Raw genomic sequence first — 17,561 nt, forward strand, 5'->3', positions numbered from 1 at the left:
TCTGCACAATGAAAGCAGTGATCCCTTTTGCTGTTCTGGCTTCTGGGATAGCTGCACAGCCTGCATTCACTCCATAAGAGTGCATTCGCACACACATTTCCCCTTACTTTTTAGGAGGGGAAAAGTGCGTCTTATAAAGCGAAAAATACGGTACGCATCTGTTCAGCCCCTGACAGGGCTAGACTGTGTTGATGCCAGTGGCGTGGCTAGCTGCTCGGGTGCCTGGTGCGGGGGCGTGTCCTGCAGCTGGGGGTGGGGCAATCTGCCTGTGGGGGCGGGGCGAGCCTCTCTGACGCTTGGAGCTTTTCCACCGCCTCCCCCTGAGCTGTAGGGCGACTGAGGAAGAGGCAGTAGGCAGACGCAAGTCCCTCAGTGCCATTTCAGGCAGCATGGAACCTGCAGGCGCCTAAGTCACCACGTCACTCCTAAAAAGTTTCATGAGCCCTATTTTATTTTATTAAAAGTCATTTTTCACACACACCCCTCGGTAACGACAGCCAGGGCAGCCTGCAGCCCCTTCCTCTGCCACTCGTTGATGCACCTTGAGTTACTTTGTGGGAAGATACTGTGAACAGCAGCTTTGTAGTGACTGCAATGGGTCAGCTGTCAAAAGGACACACTTCAAAAAGCACCAGTGCACAAAAATAAACTCATTTACTACCACGGGTTCACGAGTCACTTACCCGAAGCGTACAATTTAAGCAGGGCAAGCAGACATGGGGGGGGGGATATGTGGCAGATTCCCCACCTCCTCTTGCATTTCCAGAATAAGAATGTCCTCTCCCATAAAAGCTTGTTTATGGAAATGATGAATCATACTTAAGTGTTCTGGAGCAGCACCTACACTTGTATGCATAAGGGAAGCAAATCAAAGAAAGGTCTGTTTCTCTGTGCTGACATCTCTTTTATCAGCCAGTTCCCCGAGCCCATCAGCAGCTCCTTCTTTCCTCCCATTTGAGAGGGAAGATTCTGGTTCTGGCACCAAGACATCAACTGCCAGGAGCCAGAAAAGCCTACATTAAGCACCTCCACATATCTAATATAATGCATCCTTAGGTGTTCCAGTTCATATGGGGTTGAGTTTTGAGTTATTGTTGGATTCACAGGGCCACCCAGTAGTAAAACCAGTAGTAAAACTATGTGGCTCACGGCATCAAGAAGCGCTTCACTTTATTACTATAATTTATGTAGTAATACACCATTCCATGGGACATGGGTGGTGCTGTGGTCTAAACCACAGAGCCTAGGGCTTGCTGATCAGAAGGTCAGCAGTTCAAATCCCGGCGACGGGGTGAGTTCCCATTGCTCGGTCCCAGCTCCTGCCAACCTAGCAGTTCGAAAGCACATCAAAGTGCAAGTAGATAAATAGGTACCGCTCCGGCGGGAAGGTAAATGGCGTTTCCGTGCGCTGCTCTGGTTTCGCCAGAAGCAGCTTAGTCATGCTGGCCACTTGACATGGAAGCTGTACGCCAGCTCCCTCGGCCAGTAAAGCGAGATGAGCGCTGCTACCCCAGAGTCGTCCGTGACTGGACCTAATGGTCAGGGGTCCCTTTATACCATTCTATACCCTTCCAACTCCCTGGCCTAGAGCAGCTTAGATCAGAGGCCCATGGGGGTCATTTAACCGGCCCACAAGTCGCCCCCGAACCAAGCCACGCTAAACCGGCACAGTGCGGCATGGGGACTCACTTCTGTGGTGCCGGAAATTGCATTGCTCAGATGCAGACGATGGACATTGCAAGCACGCAGGCAATCCAGCCCATGGAGGGATTCTGCTGGAGTGAACCGGTCCAGGCGAGGTAAACCTTGCCAATCCCTGGCTTAGATGTACGTTTCTCACAGGGCAAAACCCCCTTTCCCCACACCTCTCTTGAAATGAAGGGACTTTAAGGCACAGCTGGTGGTACAGCACAAAACCCTGCTGGAATGACTTGCCGTGGTAAACTATGAAGTTAAACGAAGAACAGAAAAGCATGATGAATGCTCAGTTGTAGAGAAATCATTTTACTGGATGCTTTGTATGTTTGTATGAGATCAAAATAACGATAGGTGGAATATTGAGGCCTAAAAAACAATTTTTTGGGTGTGTGTAAAGCAGGTGTCGGGAGCTTTTGACCCTCCAGATGTTGGCTGAACTTTAAAACTCCCAGCAGCCTTGGCAACTCTGACCAATGGCTAAGGAATTATGGGAGTTGTAGTTCAGCAACATCTGGAGCATCAAAGGCTCCCCACACCTGGCCTTAAACAATTATTTAACTTTTGGTGGTTATGAGTGCACAGACCACATACAGATCTCTGTCTAAGATGGATTTATCTCTAATGCCAACAACTGAAAAAGGAACCCTGATGTGCTTATAGATCTCGGTTGTCTTAGGAGACTACTGCCGTACAGAAGATTTGGGGTGGGGCAGCAGGCCTTTTGTTTTGGCTTAAACGTTTGGCCAGCTAAAGCTGCAAAATATGAAATACATCCATTTCCTCTTGCCTATTTTCCTTCTAACAATAGCCCAAGCGCTTGTGTAATAGAGAGATTGCTATTCAGAAAAGGAGAACTGGCCTTGCTGTCCCTTCCTCCCCATGCACTCATTATTTTCGGCCCTGCTTCCAAGCAAACACGCAGCCCCTCTGTTGCCCGCTGAACAAAGCTCTTGGTGGATTATAAAGCCATAAGTGTGTGCGGCTGTTCTACATTGTTTTATTCAATGTCTGGTGCTCTTCTGACAGCCTCGTTCGCTCGCTGCCTCACATGAAGGAGCTGTCTGTGTCCCTGATTCCTCCAAACGGGGCCAGAGCCTGAAGCAGCTATATGCAATCGCTTAGGTGCCTCGCTCCACTTCCTGATACTTCTCCGTCAGCAAAAGTATTTACCACTGCTTTCGCTGTTCCACTTAGCTCTCAGTGTTTTTGCCAACAAATCCTTTCTTTGTGCTCTCTTTTAACGGTGTGCTCAGAATTGTAATTCAGAGATCACAGACCCCACTTTCAAATCTCAGTTTAGCTATACAGTGGTACCTCGGGTTACAGACGCTTCAGGTTACAGACTCCTCTAACCCAGAAATAGTACCTCGGGTTAAGAACTTTGCTTCAGGATGAGAACAGAAATCGTGCAGCGGCGGCAGCAGGAGGCCCCATTAGCTAAAGTGGTGCTTCAGGTTAAGAACACTTTCAGGTTAAGAACAGACCTCTGGAACGAATTAAGTCCGTAACCTGAGGTACCACTGTAGCTCCTTACTCTCCATATGATTGCAGACTGTCCACGTGTCCCAGTTTTCCAGGGACAGTCCCAGATCTACAGAAACTGTCCCCAGTTTCTGATTAGATTTCGGACTGTCCCGCTTTTTCGCAGGACGTTCCTATTTCAATCAGAGGATTGTCCTGGCATCCACAAGGCCTGCCCCCACTCCAAAATTAGGCTTTAAAGCAGCATTATGTTGTAGACAATAAGGGCGTTTTTCATGCTGAATTACATGCTACATGAAAATGTTTGCATTTAAATCCTGACAGCTGCTTTTGGAGCAGAGAGGAAGGCAACTTTCCCCCACTTAACTCTTCTTTCATTACAACTGCATCAAGCACTGCCCCTGTCCAACAACAATGCAGGATTCTGGATGCATGCTTAACCACCTCACACAAAAAAGTGGGGTTTTATTTGTGCAAGTTTGTGTGCAATGCCTTGCTTTTGAGAAGCTCTATACTGTGAATGTAGTGCTGGATAGCAGTCAACATGACCACGCTGCAAAGCACATTGCCTGCTGATATCTACTATAAAAAGAGGTGAAAGAGTGGGTCAGGCTGTATTCTCGCACTTCCCGCCTCCCCCTGCCACTGAGACTCATTTGCAAACAAGAGAGACATCCAAAACACTCTAGAACAGGAATGGGAAACCTGTGTGGCCCTCCATCCCTGTCCATTATTTATGTAGGCTGGAGCTGATGGAATTTGGAGTCCAGCAACAGAGGCTTCAGCCGAGCTATCTCTTAAGCACCGTAGTCACTTGTGTCTCAGCTTGAAAGATTGTGTGCCTGCGTGTTTGCATGTCCACATCACTGACTGGGCAAAAGTTCAGAAACCATGAAGCCCTCCAAACAGATGCTGACTATTAGCAGGGCTAATAGACACGACCATTTTTGCATAAACAGGTGCCCATAATTTAATTTCACACTGTCTGTTTTGATGCCCGAAGTTCTTCAATCAAATTTTATGCATGCCAACATCAACTTACGCTGGTTTAACCACCAACATTTCCCCTTAAAAATAGCATCGATTTGATGCCTCCCGGAAAATCCATCATAGGCCCCTCAACACTCTGCAGCTCACAAGGAAAACTGAAGGGGCAGAAATTTCGAAGAGCCAAGCTGGTTTATAAATACCAATTCTCAAATAACTGTTTGGAGGCCAGAATATTTGCCCTCTCCCACTTTCTAAGGCAAAACACTTGCAGAACCACATCTGGTAAACATTATCAGAGAATGGCTGGAGAACCTTGATCTCAGAAGGACCTTCTTGACTTGCCTATTAATGCCAGGTCACCCTTCTACTCATTAGAAAATGAACAAGAACGGTTATAAGTCTGAATATTTCAACTAACCCCATTGAGAGATCATTACACAATCAAGATAGCACTCATCAAAGGGGGAAAATAATAATATGTGTTTAATGCAGGCATGAAGGGAGGAGAATAAGTCTAATTAAATGTTGAATTCAATGGTTAAGCACCTCAAAAAGAGATCTTTCCCACCCTAAGAACACCGTGATCTTAATAAATTGAGAGTTCAACCCCTCAGTTTATTTAATGCTAAGCATTTGCTCCATCTATACTAAACCACCACCATCACAAACACAACAACACTGTATGTTAATCTCCTGGTTAAAAATGGCGAACAAAAGCTAGCATTAGGCCACAAGGAATAATTTATTGCCTGTATAATTTGTCCTTGATTTAGTACAATATTTCATTAGAGACCTATTTATTCAGAAGCGGCTCGGCATAAACCAAGTCGTTTTCAACTGCTCATGTAAAAGCTGGCCTAACTTCAGGAAAAAAATAAAATCTTTTGACCTTTGTAAACACATCTGAGCCTCCCTTCCGCTCGCCCCTCCTTCTCTTCCTTTTGGCAACGAATTTCCAGTGCAGCTAAATAAGAATATTTGAACAGTCATTCTTTGTAAGGTGCCATCTAAGCTTTTAGCGTTTCTAACAGTTATCGTAGCTCTATTCATCACACTGGAAATAGTGTGCAGATTTTTTTTTTAAAGGCTGTGAAATAATTTACAGGGATTAATCAAATCACTGCAAAAAGGGGGGGAAAGCTTGATTAATCCCAGCAGGGGAGTTCTGCCTTCATGTATGAACCTGCCTCGAAGGAGGGGGGATTTCCAGTAGCGGCCAGCAGATCATTTGAGTTTGCTCGAGTTTGATCTGCACTTTATCTGAATTTGAATGTTTCCGATACTTATGGAGCATACAGCTGGTGAACATAGGCTTGACTTCTGAGGTTCTGTAATGATTTACAGCATCTGATCAAAAGCCTGGACTTGGTCCAAGAACAACTGATGATGGTTCAACATTAGGTTTCTATTTCTGAAATCAAGGATGTGAATGGACAGTAATAAATGGCTCTGTTGCAATAGGAACTTGACATTTTTCAGGGCAGGATAGAGTTCTATGGTTATCACACTTCTTGCTCTTAAAGAAAAAATCCTCTCTAAATATTAGAGAAGTACAGAATAATAATAATTAGAAAGATGGGAGTGGTTTTTTTTTTTTTTAAATGGGATCACTGGAAATTTGATTCAGTTTGCAATTTAAAGGCAAACTTACAGAATTTGCACTTCCAATACAATATGCAAACCAAAACACAGCTATCCTTCAAAATCCACACTTCCCCAAATTTTGTAGCACAGATCTCCAGCTAAGAAATGTGCAAGAACTTGCACATACTAGGGCAAAAAGTGCATATAAATGCATTTATTAGTGAAAATAAATATCCCAAAACACATTGTATTAGGCAAAATTGCTTTGTAAAACTGATTATTAGGAAAAGTTGCATTCAACATGTATATATTAGGAGATAATATGTTTACTTATACCTATTCATATGCTTAATTTGAAGTTTTTGATCATTGCAAAAGAAAAAAGTAGGAGTGCAGTTGTCCTGGTCTTCAGTGAAAAATGCTCTATCACAAAGCAGGCAGTATCTCATGAATTTCAGCATCTCAAGGGCAGCAGAAGACCAATTTGCGTTTGATCTTAATGGTAGTTCTTGAGCAAATACTACCCTTTGTGAGACAATAACCAGACTGGCCTTCTAAGCACTCCCTATTTCATACCCCTTCTTTAAAATTATAATATTTGTATTATAAGACAGAGGTCTCTATACACCAGCACGTATGGACAAAAAAAAAAATTAGTAGCTCAATTCATTCAGGCAACTGAGTTATGCTGGGGGAAATTCCAGGTCAAAAGTTGCATCAGCTGCTGAACATTTGATACTGATACAAATGAATTTAAATATTTCCCCTGCTTAATCTATTTCTCATGTAAGTATTTGATTTTGGGTGCTGTGAACTTCCAGCACTTCACATAGCTTCTACCAACACAATTAAAAATACAAACACAATAAAATACACAAAGCCCTTATAATACTGTTAAGTGTTCCCAGTCATAGACTTGCGAGTACCATTGTCAGGTTGCTGAACAACAACATGCAGAGCTCAGTGAGGTGGGAGGCCAAGCAACCAGAAGAGTCTCGGAGGTGTACTTGCCTGGAGGCAGAGGCAGAATCTGAAGTCAGGTCCAGTCCTAGGGCCGAGCGAAAGGCAATCCCAGACAGTCCAGGGGTCAGGGAATCGAATGACCATGGGATCAGGGCTCAAGACTAGCAGGAAACAGCAAGCTAGGACCTGGAACTTACAACTGTAATTACCAGCACCTGACTGCTGCTGGAAGCTCTGCTTGAGAAGGCTGAAGCCAGCTGGTTTTCATCAGTGTGTCCTTGAAGGCTGATCAGCCACAGGTGGAGTCACTCCACCTTCTCCCCCATTCAGGCTGCTGTTCAGCAGGATACACTGAACCCACTGACACCTAGCATACACCTTGGGTGAATGAATGAACTTTATTTGTGTCAGCCATCGGCCATAGCAACAAATGAACATTGCAATATACACAGAACAGATATAAAACACAGTTTAAAGACCTGAATCAGCAGTCAAATAGTGGACCTCTTGATCTGCCACGAGAAAAGATACTGTGGCAGAGGTTGGGTGACCCGGACTGGACAATAAAAGAGGGGTGATAATCTCATTCCTCAATTCTTTATAAAGAGTGCAAGCCAGAAGGGCATGCACCACTGATTCGGTACTGCCATCTCCACAGGGACAGAAGTGTTTTTCGTGTGGATCTGTTGGAATCGTCCCTCAAGTACAGCCGAGGGCAATACATTCAATCTTGCGAGGGTAAAAGCGCGTCTATATTTTGGAATTGCTAGGTTATGCAGATAGGGTGCCAGAGAATCGAAATTAGAAGGTGGAAAATAGTCATACCATGGACAAAATTTCCTTATTGTGGCCAACTTGTTCTGATGCTTGATATCATTTAGGTGCTGGCCTTGGGTTTGGTTCTCCTGAAATGAAGGTCTTTGGAGGCCAAGGACCATAATGTAAGAATCACACACACACACACACACACACACACACACACACACACACTTATACAGGCTGGGCATAAGATGGAAGGCTCACAGTATTAACTCACCATTAGAAGCTGTTCCCTCATTCTAGATGGAGCTTTGGATTTTGCACAGAGAGCAAAGCAAGCTACAGGGTCATTTCCATCCCACTTCCAAGAACCTTCAGTCCCTTTTGTTTTGTTTCACCCACAGACACCTTGATAATATCTCCTTTACTCAGGGGAGAGAGTAAGAAAGACACACTCCTTTCCAGAAGAATCATTAGCTCCTATGGCAACAAATCACCTGTAATGGGCCATCTTTTTAGTGAGGCAGAGGTCAACTCTCCCAGCAAAAAGGAACATACCAAGCTAATTACTTAACAAAAGAAGCCAGCCTGCCCATCTTTTTTCTTTTTTTAAGAGGCAATCCTCCTTTTATACATACTCTGAACGCAAACAGCTATAAATGTACAAGGCTGGAAGGGACCCTAAAACTCAATTTAAGTCTCATTAGAACAGATTCCCTTAGCTCTGTGGGTAAAACCTCAGTGCCTAGGACTTGCTGATCGCATGGTCGGCGGTTCAAATCCCCGCGACGGGGTGAGCTCCCGTCTTTCGGTCCCAGCTCCTGCCCACCTAGCAGTTCGAAAGCACCCCTAAGTGCAAGTAGATAAATAGGTACCACTTTATAGCGGGAAGGTAAACGGCGTTTCTGTGTGCTGCGCTGGTGCTGGCTTGCCAGAGCAGCTTCGTCACGCTGGCCACGTGACCCGGAGGTGTCTCCGGACAGCGCTGGCCCCCGGCCTCTTAAGTGAGATGGGCCCACAACCCTAGAGTCGGACACGACTGGCCCATACAGGTAGGGGTATCTTTACCTTTAAGGTGCTACTGGACAATTTTTTTATTTTTATATATATTTCGTGTGCGGTGCTAGTTGCCCTGTTCTTTGGATAGGTACTGGGTAAGTATCATGGATGAGGGACCTGTGGCCCTGCAGATGTTGCTGTACTACAGTTCCTATCAGCTCTGATAAGTAGTTATGGGAGTTGGAGTCCAACAAGGGCCACACATTCCCCATCCCTGGTACATGAGGAGCACGACTGGTGCAGGATTTACCACATTATCTCACCCACTAATTATACTCTTTCTACTAATGAATGTAAAGGGAACAAACTGTTACTACCTCTTCTTAATCAGAAAATCAAAGCACTGTGGGACGGTAGAGCTTATCCGTCTTTGCTTTGTTTATACCAACCTCTTACAAATTAGTGAAAGGTCGTGCCCGTTTTAACAAAGCTGGCAAACTTAACATCCCAAGACGGCAGTTCCCCCCCTTATCATTGCGTTTTACTGATCTATCTTACTGATGACTGTGTTCTGTTTGTTACAAAGTTGTCACTTGTTCCTCTTGCATGGATATCGCTCTCCCTACAGCAAACTGAATACGGTGAACGCTTGGGTTGCAAATGTGATCCATGCGGGAAGCACGTTCGCAACCCGCAGTGTCCACAACCCGCAGTGCTGCATCGGCGCACGTGCGGGTCACATTCTGACGCTTCTGCGCATGCGTGGTTGCGATTTAGCGCTTCTGCGCATGCACAAGTGCCAAAACCCAGAAGTAACCCGTTACGGTACTTCCAGGTTCGGCGCAGTGCGCAACCCAAAACCGCACAACTCGAAGCATGTGTAACCCAAGGTATGATTGTATATTCAATCTCATGTAATAGATATTACAAGCAGTGCTATTTTTTTTTTGAAAAAGAACGCCATAAACGCCTTCCTTGTTCTCTTAGAATGGCAATGGTACACACCTGAGAGGTGCTGGAACTGAGTTCCGGCAAGTTCCGGCTGAAAAAAGCCCCGATTACAAGACTCAGAAATCTTCACGGAATTAAAGACATTGAATTCTGTCTAAACACACACACACACACAGCCCTATTCCCCTCTGACTATTCAAGGGCACATGTGTTAGATATACAACAATGATGATCTATTGAAAGAATGCCATCTATAAAGCCCCCGCAGTTAAGTCAGTGGAGGGGAGGGCGAAGCCAATGTTGACTAAAGAGGCATCTGCTTTTCTCTCTGCATAGAACTTGCTGCTAAATCTCCCGGGGATCCGAGTTGAATGACATCCAAGGACAGAAACGATCACTGTCAGAGTTAATGGCTATGCATCTGCAATTTAAAAAAAAAAAGGGGGGGGGGACAAGCTTCTGCAGTGCACAGCCCTGGAAGGTTACAAAAAAAGGTCTGTTGTTTAAAAGTATTTATTTGTGCCTTAACGACGCCCTCTGTGCCTAATCCAATTAGTAAAAGAAGACGAGGCTGTATCATTAAAGATGATCTCATTAAAAAAAGGACGCTAGTAGGAAGCTTACTTGCATATAAGGCGGCTGTAAATCTAAGCTCCAGTATAGCCTGACTTGCAATGGTGTTTGCTCAGCACATTTTAGTAAGCTCTGATGGAAAGCCAGCGTTCCCAAGGTCCAAATTAATAAAGCAGATGAAGTCATGCATTCCGGATGCTGCATGAAAAAGAGGGGAGGGAGAGGCGGAGAGGCGAAAGAGAGAGAAGATTCAGTGTCCTAATAAAATTATACAATTTCCCATCAAAAACTCAATACATGAAAACAGCCTAACAAAATATTTATGGGCTACCTTGGAATATCGTCCGGACTAAGCTATAGCAGAGGGTGCTAGGAAAGATCCACAGTCTTCAGAGGATTTCAGATTTAAAAGCTTTCCAGACAAAAGCAATACTGTAGAGGATTTCAATTTTTTTAGTGCTTTACTAGCAATAGCTCTGATCCAGAGCTGGAGGTGTGATGCACGAGGGAAGGATAGCCTTATTGCTTGTGCAGGAGGATATACAAGATTTGTGCTTCGGGGCAGAGCTTAAGAACACATTTTTAAGAGGTGTGACGAGAGGTCAATGGCACAATTTACAAAGTCCTAAGTTTCTTGAGTGTTCAAAGCCCTTAACACACATTTATGCAACAACGGCCGTCTAAAATAGGCCAGTCTTCCTATTTCAGAGAGGGGGTAAAGCCAGGAGAATAGTGCCTTGCTTAAAAGCCACCTAGCAAGTTTGTGACTGGCGTTAAGATTTGACGTGGGCGTGTCCTGGGTCATGCATGTAGCAATGACACTATTCCAGCTTCCAAGCATCTGCACAGCCGGACGATTACACGCTTCAGTAATACAACCTTGCAGAGTCCTGAAAAGGTAAAAATATATACATTAAAACATGTCTGAAATTATGACACAGACGAGAGCTGAGGGAAGTTGAGACTCACCAGTGCACTAGCCAATATACGCCCATGACAACTGCACAGCCACATTCCATATAAACACTCCCTGCCGTGATGGATGTCATCATAACTGGTGGAAGAACCTTTTGTTTCCAAGCAACAGAACACCACTTTTAAGTGCTTGAGGGGAGGGAAGAGAAGCAAATTCACTTAAAAAACAAGAATCCCAGAGGTACTTTAGCGAAAGACCACCCACATTTATTGCACACCAACATTTTATCTGGGAGGCCTTAGTTATGGAATGTCTGAGCTAAGGCTGCTGCAACCTATAAACTATTAGCTGCCTTGAATGTCAACATTACTGACAGAAAAGCAGGATATGTATTTTGTTTTTTTTAATGATCAACCAGTGGTCTGAAAGGAGAAACTATGACGCATAAGAGATTGGTGCCTCCACCACGCCCTATAATAAGAAAAAGACTCACCTGTGGAGAGGTTAGAAGCACTGGCTTCTTCTATTAGCTCTTTTTTCTCTAGCATTCCACAAGCCTTTTATAGATCTTCTTGCTAGCACAGTGCGCCGAATAACTCATCAAATAAAGTAGAATCCAAATGCACTTCTAACTCAAATGTGTATGGCCCAGCAATAATGTTGTTGTTGTTGATGACGAGGACGATGACAATGTTGTAGTAGTAGTAGTAAACTCAATTTGTATACAGTACTGCCTTTCATTTGAAGATCCCAGGGCAGTTCGCAAGAGACCATCCAATACTTTTTAAAAATGATGTAGTTTGCTAAATTTGCAGTTGGAACGTGTTAAAAGAATTGCAAGGAATTTATGAATTAATATTACAACTGAATTGTTATTGCAGTATGAAGTGTTTTTGACAACTACTGTGGCTTAGCGTTGAATAGTATCCCAAATTTTATAAAATACAAGTCAAACATCTCAAGACTTTAAACGACACTGTGGACTTTTAAATGAAGGAATCCTGCTTTTTTTAATAAACATATATTATAGGTTATATAATCCCAGATATTCTCTGGCAGGGCTTGGGACTCCCTCTGCCTGCCCTCTTTTCAGGTATGCAAAGTATGCAATCTTTTTAATTGTGCAATCATCTCTTGGCAAGTGGACAAGCTTAAGTAATTCACAGAGCTGCAGCCTTCCATTCTATCTTGAAAAGAGCAGAGTGGGGGGAATCAGGTGGTTTGCACATATCAGCCAACTGTGGCTTTGGGTCATAATCAAGAGACAGCAACACTTGATCAATGTGTACAATGAATTCCACCTCTTCCCCCATGAAGAGTCAGATCCTCCTCTGTACACGTTCCAAGCTTGTCAATATCCTTTGTAAACTGTGGCACCCAGAACTGCACACAGTACTTGACGTGGTGGCCTGACCATGGTGAATAGAGTGGTACTATTACTTCCCTTGCTCTGGGCGCTAGACTTCTGTTGATGCACACCTTCAAGTTGTGCATTAAAAAAAAAAGAAAGAAAATCAGTTGAGATTCTGCCAACTCACAAAAGGCTGTAAATATTTTCATAATGAGATAAAATAATGTATTTGGACAAAACTTTCTAAGTCACTCGGGAAAACAGTTGAATCTCTTCCTCATATAATGTTCAACTGTCCCTTACATAGCATAGCTAGGACTAAATTCCTGGGTCCTGCTTTACTGCGCTTGGTTGACAGGCCTGTTGAGTCACATGCCGCACTGCTATTGCAGGATACAGATCCTTCTGTAACTCTGCAGGTGGCGAGATTCCTGAATGCGGTTATCTCTCACACAAAAACCTCCAAAAATTTACAACAACAAAAACTAATCGGACAGTCATGATGAGAGTGCATGACGGATCTCGTCTCCAGTTCTCCTTTTTCTGTGAACCATCCCTTGGATCTTTCCGGGCCCCAAGCCGTTACTGTCACTGTTCAATGACCACCCTTGCATTGTGGTGTTCCCCTTCTGTTGTTAGATGTACCGGTTTTTATGCTTCTGTGCTTTTATGTTTGTACATATTTTATGGGCTAATAGCCGTAAATAAATAAATTGTAGATTGTAGATTCTAAGTCACAGGCGCAAAGGGATGGATCAATTGTGGAATTCCTTGTTTCCTTAGCCATTTTCTTTTTAATTTATAGAACTCTCCGAGCAATGCATTTAAATGAAAATGAATAATCGCCTGCTTAACAGAAGTCATTAATCCCCTTTAAGTGCATTCCTGCATGAATCTATTACCATGCATTTCACAAGCTTCAGAGCTAAAATAAATGTTTGATGTAATGTGTGCTACCTACTCTGTTTTAATTAAACAACCTCCTCAGCCTTAGCTGGTGAAATGTGTCATTAGTCAGTAGCACATTCATCTTCAAGGAGAAAGCTTTTGAGGGCTGCCTGATAGATACACTTCTGAAACAGTGGGAACTATCAGTTAAGACTTCCCAAGCACTAATGTCCTTTAATGTAATGTGAACTGGTTTCCCTCCCAACTCACCTTCGTTCTGGGCACAATTAACCAACATGCCATGTTCCCCTTCTCCGAAAGGCAGAAACAAATGATCACTGGAGGCATTTATAAGCTTGCTTGGGTCTATGACTATGAGGCATACTCCATAACTATTCCATTTATTTCTGAAAGTCTGTGGTTTCTCAACCGAATTGACACAAACTCTTCCTCAGCCCTCAAAAGGTCCATCTCCTTTGCACCGTGGTTGGCATCTGTCTGTCTTGGGAAACAAGACTAACCCTTTTTCAAACCAACTGTGGGCTGAGTGGGACTTTGGCCTGCAAGATTTTGCTGCAGGTTCCACCTACACCACCATTTAAAAACAGTGAGCCGACAAGAAAATGAAGAAGTGCGCATGCACATGAAAGCTCATACCAATAACTAACTTAGTTGGTCTCTAAGGTGCTACTGGAAGGAATTTTTTTATTTTGTTTCGACTATGGCAGACCAACACGGCTACCTACCTGTGACAAGAAAATGATTAGCTAAGTCCTGAGCGGCCTAAAACAAACACCTGTGAGTTAGCAAACACAAATTTTCAGGTGCGCATTTCTCCAGACAAACATCCCAAGAAATTCAAAGTATACTTTAGCAAGTTCACAATATGGTATTGCCTTCTGGTCAGGGAGGAGCTACAGCTGTTGACTGCAAGTCCCTAGATTTGTAAAGGGAACAAGGGAAGACTTCCTGCCATAGGTTGGAATTAGTTCCAGCTGCTCCCTCATCTCAAAGGATTTTGATGAGAAGTGCAGCGTGGTAGGAGACCAGGGAACGATGACGACGGCAATGGCAGGAAATGCTTCCTGAATAATCCAGGCTCTCTATAGCCAGTTTGGAATTTCTGTCCCAGCACAAGACATGAGTGTGGCTTTATTTATTTCTTTTGTATGCTATTTTTAGGGGATTTCGGAGCCATGAAGCAGGATGTTATTTTACACACACACACACACACACACACAAACACACACACGATAATTTCTTCAAGTAAATTCTGGATTCTGTATTGATTTCAAGATTCTGTGTTGACGAGTTTATGAAAACGGACACATATCGAGAAGATACTTGCCCTGTTCATCTTGGGCACGCTCAATAAAGTCATGGCATCCTCACTCTTAAGTTTGCAACAGTAGAAAAATGTGTATTCCAAGTGATCAAATTTATGCATTTTGAGGAAATAAGTTTGTTTCAGGATTTCTTGTACACTAAAACAAGTTGGGTCAGCACTCCTCAGTATTCAATTTGTTTCTGGTGGTTCCCCAATACAGTGGTACCTCGGGTTACATACGCTTCAGGTTACATACGCTTCAGGTTACAGACTCCACTAACCCAGAAATATTACCTCAGGTTAAGAACTTTGCTTCAGGATGAGAACAGAAATTGTGCTCCGGCGGTGTGGCGGCAGCAGGAGGCCCCATTAGCTAAAGTGGTGCTTCAGGTTAAGAACAGTTTCAGGTCAAGTACGGACCTCCGGAACGAATTAAGTACTTAACCTGAGGTACCACTGTATCTGTCACTGCTTCTGGAAGGTATGTAGACATTTCTGTAAGCCTTACAATGTTACTCCTCGCATTCAGACATTTAATCAAGTTGCATACAGCAATTACTCATATGGTAGCAATCTTCAAGTATATAAAGGGCTGCCACATGGAAAATGGAGCAAGCTTTTCTCCTGCTCTGGAAGAAAGGACCTGAATCAATGGCTTCAAGTTACAGGAAAGGAGATTCTGACTGAACACCAGGAAGAATTTTCTGATGGTTAAGAGCTGTAAGACAGTGGAATGGTCTCCCCTCAGAAGGTGGCGGACTCTCCTTCCTTGGAGACTTTTCAGCAGAGGTTGGATGGCCATCTGTCATGGATGTTTTAGTTGAGATTCTTGCATTGCAGGGGATTGAACTTGATGACCCCCAGGGTCCCTTCCAATTACAAGATCCTATGATTCTATACAGTAGTACCTCGGGTTACAGACGTTTCAGGTTACAGACTCCGCTAACCCAGAAATAGTACCTCGGGTTAAGAACTTTACCTCAGGATGAGAACAGAAATCGCGTGGCGGCAGCGGGAGGCCCCATTAGCTAAAGTGGTACCTCAGGTTAAGAACAATTTTGGGTTAAGAACAGACCTCCAGAACGAATTCTTAACCCAAGGTACCACTGTATTGTGCAACAGTGCTATCAGTGCAATAACTGCTATAAATTATATACATGCCATTACACAGCAACATTGCTGCTTTTGTGTCATTTTGCAATGCAATACAATGCCCATTTTCCTTGTCAAATTCACTCTGCACCCATTAAGTAAAACCAAGAGGATTAGATCTTTTTGGAAATTGGTAGATCATCACGTCTGAGGAATGCAAAGAGGTCACTTCACCTTAATTCACAGAAGAAAAACATTTCATTTCTCATTTTCACAAGTAATGTAAGGAAGCAAATTTGTCCAGTAAATTGATTTTTTGATACAAACTACTGTGGGAGGGAACTTGAGAAACACTTAACATTCAGAGCAGCTTCCTTTTGGTGCCGTTTTGTCAAACTGAGTGCTCAGAATTCCTGAAAACCCCAACACCGCTAATTTGAAGTTACGCTCCTAACACCTGCGATTCCAAAACTCACTGTTTATCCTTCTCAGAGCAAAATTTTAGTTACCTCAGGATTCTTAAGACAGAAATAAATGGCTCAAGTTATGTTGGTCGCCTAGGCAGAGGAAGGGAGTTCTGTGGTATTCACATCAACACAGCGAGTAGCACTGCTAAGGGAGGCATTTCAGATTGTGGTAAGGGAAACTCATCAAGATAACCAGGAAGCTGTAGTGCTGTTACATTTCATATACTGATCGGAAACCTTCTGAAACACGGACTTACAAACCATGAGTTTGATTTTCTTCTGCTTCTTTCAGCTGTCACTGTTCGTGTGAGATGAGGAAGGCCATTTTGTAAAAGGACTGCAGCCTCTGTGCCACTCTATAGTAGTATCCTACCACACAACTTTAAAGACTGAAATGCATCTACTAGACACAGAGGGCACAATGACTGGAATTGATTTCCTTTTCACATCAAGACAAATGAACGGGCTATATCTGAAAAACCAACAATACCATTAAAAACTATTATGAGCAATTAAATAAAGATCAAAGATAATATAATCAAATTAATTTACAATACTGTAAGAGGGACATCAGGCAAGACAGTCAAAGGACAAAAAATACAACTAGAAGGTACCCTCATTCAAGCCAGCAGCTAAATTGTAAAAAGTTGCCCACACAGGCAATTTCCTTGGGAAAAGACAGGCATCCAATTACCAAATACTGTTTTATTTATCGTGCTGATATATTATTCTGTCTAATTCAGTTGTTGGGCTCCAAATCCACAGTGCAAAAAAGGTACCCCAGAATTGTCAACATGAATTTATTTTGAGACATTCTTATACTCCCAATTTCTTGTACAGAAAGATTGTATGAAACTACCCAGCGTTAAAGTCCTTTGAATTATTATTCCTGTTTGAAACAGAGCCAAAGCACAATTCTTTTATTATGACGCCAACATGCATTACTTTTACAGCCCCCTTAAAGCATTTGTATTGTTTAATCCATTATGCTCCAAGACAAACTCAGCAAGTTCGAAGGAATGACCCAAAGGGGAAAAAAAAATATTGGCATACAAAAAAGTTGCCTGTCAATCTCACTTCTGTGACAGGCACATGCCAGAAGGAAACAAAGACATTTTTAGAGGCTTAGATATTATTACAATCCAGCATAAATCCTGGATCGTTTGCTAAATGAAAATATATTTCACATTCCTGAAATGATAAAAATGTGCAGCTCGTGATTCCACCTTATGAAGCATAATGCATTTCACAAGGATACTAGATCTCTACAGATATTTGGTCAAAGAGATGCTCAGAGCACATGTGAAGACCCCCAGTGCTCAAAATGTGGGAGGAAAGTAGGAGGGCCCTATATGAAAAACACAGTCCACATGGCAAAAAGTTAAGCAAGAGGGCTCCAAGGTAGTTGTTCCTGGCGAACCCATGGTTAGTTACCGTCCAAACCATGGCTTGCAGTATGCATATCACTAACTGCAACGTCATACTTGACTTTCTTCACTAATGTTTTATTCTGTGTTGTTT

Source organism: Podarcis melisellensis (genome assembly GCF_964234715.1).
Source record: "Podarcis melisellensis genome assembly, chromosome: 4".
NCBI lineage: Eukaryota > Metazoa > Chordata > Lepidosauria > Squamata > Lacertidae > Podarcis > Podarcis melisellensis.